This window comes from Sapajus apella, unplaced genomic scaffold (genome assembly GCF_009761245.1).
Source record: "Sapajus apella isolate SASKATOON/1434 unplaced genomic scaffold, GSC_monkey_1.0 scaffold106, whole genome shotgun sequence".
NCBI classification, from domain to species: Eukaryota; Metazoa; Chordata; class Mammalia; order Primates; family Cebidae; genus Sapajus; species Sapajus apella.
Genome location: NW_022437046.1, coordinates 198,061 through 206,729, shown reverse-complemented (window position 1 = coordinate 206,729; position 8,669 = coordinate 198,061).

Sequence of the window (8,669 nt, the reverse complement as noted above, 5' to 3'; positions counted from 1 at the left end):
AAAAAAAAGAACTGGATATTATCCCTATTTCACACTTAAGGAAAGTGAGTCTTAGATAATATGAATAACCTGCCACTTTTCATAAAGTAATAATTGAAATAAATTAGATTGGAAACCTCTGACTTCACCACAAACAGTTTGCTCACTTATGAAGAGGGTCAAGGTACATTTAAGAGGTAACTGTACTTCATTATCTGAGATGAGGCACTCTTTGTGCTCACAGGCCAGGGAAGTAGGCTTAGAAATGGCTGAAACTAGAAAAAGAGTTATTTCTGGGGCATGAGGAGGGGTTGCAGTTCTTGATAATTGATAAATTCTTCTGCTGGTAGAAATGAACATGTAACTTCATCATTTACTTCCTAGCATACTCTTCTTCACTCATTAGTGTATTCCTTCAGCAGGCCAATTTTGAGCATTGACTATTTTTTTTCTTACATCACGCTATGTGCCCAAGTCCTCAACGGGTTTATGGTTTCAGAGAATGGCCGGCTTGTGGGTGAATAGGTTTACTAAATGTTCCAGGTGGAATAGCTTCAGAGAGTACCTTCTGAGAAGAGAACCACATTTAATTCCATTTTCATTGAAAAGAAGAAATGGAGACAAATAATAAAATACCCTCTTCATGAGGTTTCTGAGGATATTAAAGGAGTATCTTAAAATATTTAATTGTTGGCTAAGATATATCTTGAGATGAGTAATATCTTTTCTTCCATTCTAATTCACACTCTTAGTACATCCCCTTCTTTCTTTCTGGGAAGAATAATTGGCTCTTAGTTACTTTTCACACCTGCTAAGATTCCCTGGCTGCCTCCACAAAGCTTCTTCCAATGTGTGGCCTAGGGCAGATGACTACAGTTCCCTGCCATTTTTAGGGCTCCTTTCATATGCCGAGAGTTGTTTGCAGCCTACATCAATATATTTTATGTTTTCTCATCTCTAGTCTAACTATTAGGGTGCCTTCTAGTTACTGAATTGCTTCTCTTTACTGCTCTTCAGTAAATTCCATCTGGCCCACATTCTCTTACCCTCCCTTCCCAGGTCCTCATCTTTCACTTCTGACATAAGCGGAGACTTGTGCATATCTGTCTATCTATCTTGTGCCTATATATATATCTCACATATTTCAAGTCTTTAAGAGTTCTTTTACCTCTAGCCTATATGATATAACACCACCTAATTCTTACCTTATTTCTGGAACCAGTACCACCCATAAAAGTCTAATTCACTCACTGGCCTCAGACTGAGACTTCAGGAACAGAAACGAGATCTGTAATAAAATGCAGCCTGTGGGGGCCAGGAGTTGGGCTCTTTATCTTCCTTCAGAAGAACCCTTGAGGGAAACACTTATGCCACAGTCTCCAGGAAAAGAGCTATTTCCACCAGCTTTGCCTTCTTCCTAAGTAGGCTGATTCTCTAAAACCAATTTCCCACCTTCCTCCCTTCTTCCTGCTCCTTTTCTCTTTTGTTTTTCTCAAGATGCTCTGATACAAAAGCCTTTCCCACCTAATCTAGCCTTACAACAGCCTATTTAAACAAATGTTAAACCAATTTTTTAACAGGAATATAAAGTCTGATGATTAATATATATTGATGATTTATAAAGATATGTTCTTCATGAAAAGTATAATGTTGAAGTTATATTCATCTCCCTGGTTTTGATTAAGTTTTAACTTTCAGTCATGAATAATGATGCTTAACTCTGTTGCCTAAGATATGTAAATATACATGCTGAATGGTTAGTAGAAAACATGTGAGTCATGAGTATTTTGGACATGTTTGTATTCCATTGTTTGTCTTCTTTGGCTGTTTAGTGTTTGTTTTTACTTTTTCTTAATTTTCAGTTTGATTGTGATGTGCCAAGGCATAGCTTTCTTTGTTTTTATTCTCCTTGATGTTTGCTTAGCTTTTTGAAGCTGTAAATTTATGATTTTTACCTAATTTGGAAAATTTTATTAATTATTTTTATTTTTTATTATACTTTAATTTCTGGGGTACATGTACAGAATGTGCAGGTTTGTTATATAGGTATACATGTGCCATGGTGATTTGCTGCATCCATCACCTCATAATCTACATTAGGTATTTCCCCTAATGCTATCTCTCCCCTGGCCCCCAACACCCCGATAAGCCTTGATGTGTGATGTTCCCCTCCCTGTGTCCGTGTGTTCTCATTGTTCAACACCCACTTATGAGTGAGAACATGCAGTGTTTGGTTTTCTGTTCTTGTGTCAGTTTGCTGAGAATGATGGTTTCCAGCTTTAATCCATGTCCCTGCAAAGGACATAAACTCATCCTTTTTTAAAAAAAAATTATTTATTTTACTTTAGGTGCATACTATATCGGCATTTCTCCCCATGTTATCCCTCCCCACCCTCCCCTTCATCCCCAGCCCCCATTGTCTCTCCCCTACCCACCCCCCGCCCCCAGTGTGTGATGCTCCTCTCCCTGAGTCCATGTGTTCTCGTTGTTCAACACCCACCCATGAGTGAGAATATATGGTGTTTGGCTTTCTGTTCTTGTGTCAGTTTGCTGAAAATGATGGTTTCCAGATCCATCCAAGTCCCTACAAGGACACAAATTCATCATTTTTTATGGCTGCGTAGTATTCCACGGTGCATATGTACCACATTTTCTTTGTCCAGTCTATCGTTGATGGGCATTTGGGTTGGTTCCAGGTCTTTGCTATTGAACACAGGGCTGCAATGAACATACATATGCATATGTCTTTATAGTAGAATGATTTATAGTACTTTGGATATATACCCAGTAATGGGATTGCTGGGTCAAATGGAATTTCTATTTCTAGATCCTTGAGGAATCGCCACACTGTCTTCCACAATGGTTGAACTAATTTACACTCCCACCAACTATGTAAGAGTGTTCCTATTTATCCACATCCTCTCCAGCATCTGTTGTCTCCAGATTTTTTAATGATCACCATTCTAACTGGCGTGAGATGATATCTCAATGTGGTTTTGATTTGCATTTCTCTAATGACCAGTGATGGTGACTATTTTTTCATATGTTTGTTGGCCTCATATATGTCTTCTTTTGAAAAGTGTCTATTCATATCCGTTGTCTACTTTTGAATGGGGTTGTTTTTTTCTTGTATATTTGTTTTAGTTCTGTGTAGATTCTGGATATTAGCCCTTTGTCAGATGGGTAGATTGCAAAAATTTTTTCCCATTCTGTTAGTTGCCAATTAGCTCTAATGATGGCTTCTTGTGCTGTACAGAAGCTCTGAATTTTAGTTAGATCCCATTTGTCTATCTTGGCTTTTATTGCCATTGCTTTTGGTGTTTTAGTCATGAAGTCCTTGTCTATGCCTATGTCCTGGATGGTTTTGCCTAGGTTTTTTTCTAGTGTTTTTATGGTGTTAGGTTTTATGTTTAAATTTTTAACCCATCTGGAGTTAATTTTGGTGTAAGTTGACAGGTAGGGATCCAGTTTTAGCTTTCTGCATATTGCTAGCCAGTTTTCCCAACACCATTTATTAAACATGAAGTCCTTTTCCTATTGCTTGTTTTTGCTGGCTTTGTCAAAGATCAGATTGTTGTAGATGGGTGGTGTTTCTTCTGGGGCCTCTGTTCTGTTCCATTGGTCTATGGCTCTGTTTTGGTACCAGTACCATGCTGTTTTGATTACTGTAGCCTTGTAGTATAGTTTGAAGTCCAGCAGTGTGATACCTCCAGCTTTTTGCTTAGGACTGCCTTGGCTATGCGGGCTCTCTTGTGATTCCATATGAAGTTTAAAGTCATTTTTTCCAGTTCTGTGAAGAAGGTCTTTGGTAGCTTGATGGGGATAGTGTTGAATCTGTAGATTACTTTGGGCAGTATGGCCATTTTCATGATATTAATTCTTCCTAACCATGAGCATGGAATGTTTTGCCATCTGTTTGTTTCCTCTCTTATTTCACTAAGCAGTGGCTTGTAGTTCTCCTTGAAGAGGTCCTTTGCATCCTTTGTTAATTGTATTCCTAGGTATTTTATTCTCTTTGTAGCAATTGTGAATGGCAGTTTGCTCTTGATTTGTCTCTTTGTTAGTCTGTTATTGGTGTATAGAAATGCTTGTGATTTCTGCACATTGATTTTGTATCCTGAGACTTTGCTGAAGTTGCTTATCAGTTTAAGGAGATTTGGGCTGAGATTATAGTTTATCGTTTTTTTATTGCATCTATTTGATTCTTCTCCCTTTTCTTTTTTATTAGTCTGGCTAGCGATCTATTTTGTTGATGTTTTCAAAAAACCAGCTCCTGCATTTATTGATTTTTTGAAGGGTTTTTGTATCTCTCTCTCCTTCAGTTCTGCTCTGATCTTAGTTATTTCTTGTGTTCTGCTAGCTTTTGAGTTTTTTTTTTTTTTTTGATCTTCCTCCTCTAGTTCTTCCAATTTTGATGATATGGTGTCAATTTTAGATCTTTTCTTGTTTCTCATGTGGCCATTTATTGCTATAAATTTCCCTCTTCACACTGCTTTAAAGGTGTCCCAGAGATTCTGGTAAGTTGTGCCTTCATTTTGATTGGTTTTGAAGAACATCTTTATTTCTGCCTTCATTTCATTGTTTATCCAGTCTACACTCAGAAGCAACTTGTTCAGTTTCCAAGCAGTTGTGTGGGTTTGAGTATGTTTCTTAATTCTGAGTTGTAGTCTGATTGTGCTGTGGTCTGATCGACTGTTTGTTATGATTTCCGTTCTTTTGCATTTGCTCAGGAGTGATTTGCTTCCAATGATGTGGTCAATTTTAGAGTAAGTTCAAAGTGGTGCTGAGAAAAATGTATATTCTGTGGATTTGGGGTGGAGCATTCTGCATATGTCTATTAGGTTTGCTTGGTCCAGCGCTGCATTCAAGTCCTGGATATCCTTGTTAATTTTCTGTCTCATTGATCTGTCTAATATTGACAGTGGAGTGTTGAAGTCTCCCACTATTATTGTGTGGGAGTCTAAGTCTCTTTGCAGGTCATTAAGAACTTGCTTTATGTATCTGGGTGCTCCTGTGTTGGGGGCATATATATATGGGATAGTTTGCTCTTCTGTTGTATTGATCCATTTACCATTATGTAGTGTCCTTCTTTGTCTCTTTTGATCTTTGTTGGTTTGAAGTCCATTTTATCAGAGACTAGGATTGCAACCTCTGTTTTTTTGTTCTCCATTTCCTTGGAAAATCTTCTTCCATCCCTTTATTTTGAGTCTATGTGTGTCTTTGTATGTGAGATTTTTTTTTTGAATACAGCACACTGATGGGTTTTGACTTTTTATCCAGTTTGCCAGTCTGTGTCTTTTGATTGGGGCATTTAGGCAATTTACATTCAATGTTATTATTGTTATGTGTGAATTTGATCCTGCCATTTTGTTACTGGCTGGTTTTCTTTCCCATTAGTTGACTCATTTTCTTCATTGCATTTTTGGTCTTTGCCAACTGGTTTGCTTTTGCAGTGACTGGTACTTGTTCCTTTCTGTGCTTAGTGTTTCTTTCAGGAGCTCTTGTAGGGCAGGTCTGGTGGTGACAAAATCTCTTGGTAATTGCTTGTCTGTAAAGGATTTTATTTCTCCTTCACTTACGAAGCTTAGTTTGGCTGGATATGAGATTCTGGGTTGAAAGTTCTTTTCTTTAAGGATGTTAAATATTGGCCCCCCCTCTCTTCTGGCTTGTAGGGTTTCTGCCAAGAGATCTGCTGTGAGTCTGATGGGCTTCCCTCTGTGGGTGACTTGACCTTTCTCTCTGGCTGCCCTTAGCATTTTTTCCTTCATTTCAGCCCTGGTGAATCTGATGATTATGTGCCTTGGGGTTCCTCTTCTTGAGGAATATCTTTGTGGAGTTCTCTGTATTTCTTGAATTTGAAATTTGGACTGCCTTTATAGGCTTGGGAAGTTCTCCTGGATAATATCCTGGAGCATGTTTTCCAGCTTGGATTCATTCTCCCCATCATATTCAGGTACACTAATGAAGCGTAGATTAGGTCTTTTCACATAATCCCATATTTCTTGGAGGCTTTGTTCATTTCTTTTCACTCTTTTTTCCTTTGTCTAGCCTTCTCTTTTTATTTTATTGTGTTGATCTTCAATCTCTGATACCCTTTCTTCAGCTTGATTGATTCGGCTTCATGTAGTTCTTGTGCTGTGTTTTTCAACTCCATCAAGTCATTTATGTTCTTCTCTAAGCTAGTTATTCTAGTTAGCATTTTGTCTAACCTTTTCTCAAGGTTTTTTGTTTCTTTGCATTGAGTTAGAACGTGATCCTTTAGCTCAGAAAAGTTTGTTATTTTCCACCTTCTGAAGCCTGTTTCTGTCGATTCGTCACACTCCTTCTCAGTCAAGTTGTGATCCTGTATTTTTGAGGAGTTGTGATCCCTTGAAGGAGAAGAGATGTTCTGGTCTTTGATGGTTTCAGCTATTTTTGTGCTGGTTTTTCCCCATCTTTGTGGAGTTACCTGGCTGTGGTGTCAGGGAGCTTCTTAATGAGGTCGCTTGTCTGCCTGTGGAGGCGCTACTGGGTTTCTAGGGACTCCTTCAGGTTACTACGGAAACTTCCTGTGTCTTTTTTGTTTATACTGGGAGATTAGGCCCGCCTCTTCTGCTGACCTGTAGGTGCTGCTGGGTTGTCAAGAACGCCACCCTGTTGCTATGTTGGCTTCCTGTGTTTTTTGTTAAAACATTCAGCCCAGTCCCACCCCTCTAATAGTGGGTTGTGCCCTTCCTCTGCTGGGCTGGATCATTCAGTGTTCAGTTCAGACTGTGGCACTGGCTGCGCAACCCACTAGAATCAGAGCTTCAGCCCTCTGGGGTTTATAGGGGAGGGTAGGGACCTGCTCAGCCACACCAGGCTCTCTCCCCCTTTCGGCTTCTCTCTCTCCAGTTGTGGAGTAGGGGCCCACCCAGCTGCTCCCACTTATGGCTCCCCCTCACTCCGGGCAGGAGGAGGGGGCGATAGCTCAATCCACAGGCTCTCCCAGCCACCTTTTGGGCTATGCGTTTGTTTAAATCTGTGCACCAATCCGGGACACCATCCTGGATTATTATTCAACTATACACTTGTAATTCCTGGTGCTTGACTGGCAAACATCCCCTATTCTGTGTATTTTTGAGGCTTTGGGGGAAGTGCTGTATCTGGACCGGAGTGCCAGAGGGGGAGCCTCCAACTCGCTGGTCAAATGCACTTTCTGGGTGAAGCAGCACCCCTCCCCACCTCGGTCTGCCCTGAGTGGGCTTTATTCACCATCGGACCAGACCCATTGAAATGCACCAGGTACCTCGGTTGGAGCTAGGAGATCTCTGGATTTCTGCGTCTCTCGCTGGGTGTTGTGTCTATTTGGCCATCTTGGGTCCAAAAACCCAACTCATCCTTTTTTATGGTTGTATAGAGTTCTATGGTCTATATGTGCCATGTCTTCTCTATCCAGCCTATCATTGATGGGCATATGGGTTGGTTCCAAGTCTTTGCTATTGTGAACAGTGCTGCAATAATGTGTGTTGTGCATGTGTGCATGTGTCTTTATAATAGAATGATTTATAATCCTTTGGGTATATACCAAGTTATGGGATTGTTGGGTCAAATGGTATTTCATTTCTAGATCCTTGAGGAATCACCACACTGTCTTCCACAATGGTTGAACTAATTTACACTCCCAACAACAGTGTAAAAGCACTCCCATTTCTCCACTTCTTCTCCAGCATCTGTTGTCACCTGATTTTTTAATAATTGCCATTCTATCTGGCATGAGGTTGTGTCTCAAGGTGGTTTTGATTTGCATTTCTCTAATGACCAGTGATGACAAGCTTGTTTTTATATGTTTGTTGGCTGCATAAATGTCATCTTTTGAGAAGTGTCTGTTCATATCCTTTGCCCACTTTCTGATGGGGTTTTTTCTTGTAATTTGTTTAAGTTCTCCGTAGATTCTGGATATTAGCCCTTTGTCAGATGGGTAGATTGCAAAACTTTTTCCCATTCTGTTGGTTGCTGGTTCACTCTAATTATAGTTTCTTTTGCTGTACAGAAGCTCTGGAGTTTAATTAGTTTGTCAAAGATCAGATGGTTGTAGTTGTGTAGCCTTCTTTCTGAGGCCTCTGTTCTGTTCCATTGGTGTATGTCTCTGTTTTGGTACCAGTACCATGCTGTTTTGATTACAGGAGCCTTGTAATATAGTTTGAAATCAGGTAGCATGATGCCTCCAACTTTTTTTTTTTTTTTTTGCTTAGGACTATCTTGGCTATGTGAGCTCTTTTTTGATTCCATATAAAGTTTAAGGTGGTTTTTTTCCAATTCTATGAAGAAAGTCATTGGTAGCTTGATGGGGATAGCATTTAATCTACCTCCATACTGGCCAAACTTTGGCCAGTAAGGTCATTTTCATGATACTGGAAATGCAGAGATCACTCACTTTATATGATGCTCTTGCTGGGAACTATGCATTGCAGCTGTTCCTATTTGGCCATGTTGGTGGAAATCACTGAAATGCTTTTTAAATTAACTTCATTATAATCAGGATGTGCATGACTGGGAGAATTTCAGTCCCATTCCTAAGTTTTAGGAACTAAAAACCAGGAGGAAATTTCATCAACAAAGTAGCAATCAGAGCCACAGGTTGGAGAGAACTGCACTCCCCTGGCAGACACTAACTCCTTCTATCTCCTTCCACACTTTAACTTCCCCACCTGAAGTCCCTCATTAGGCTT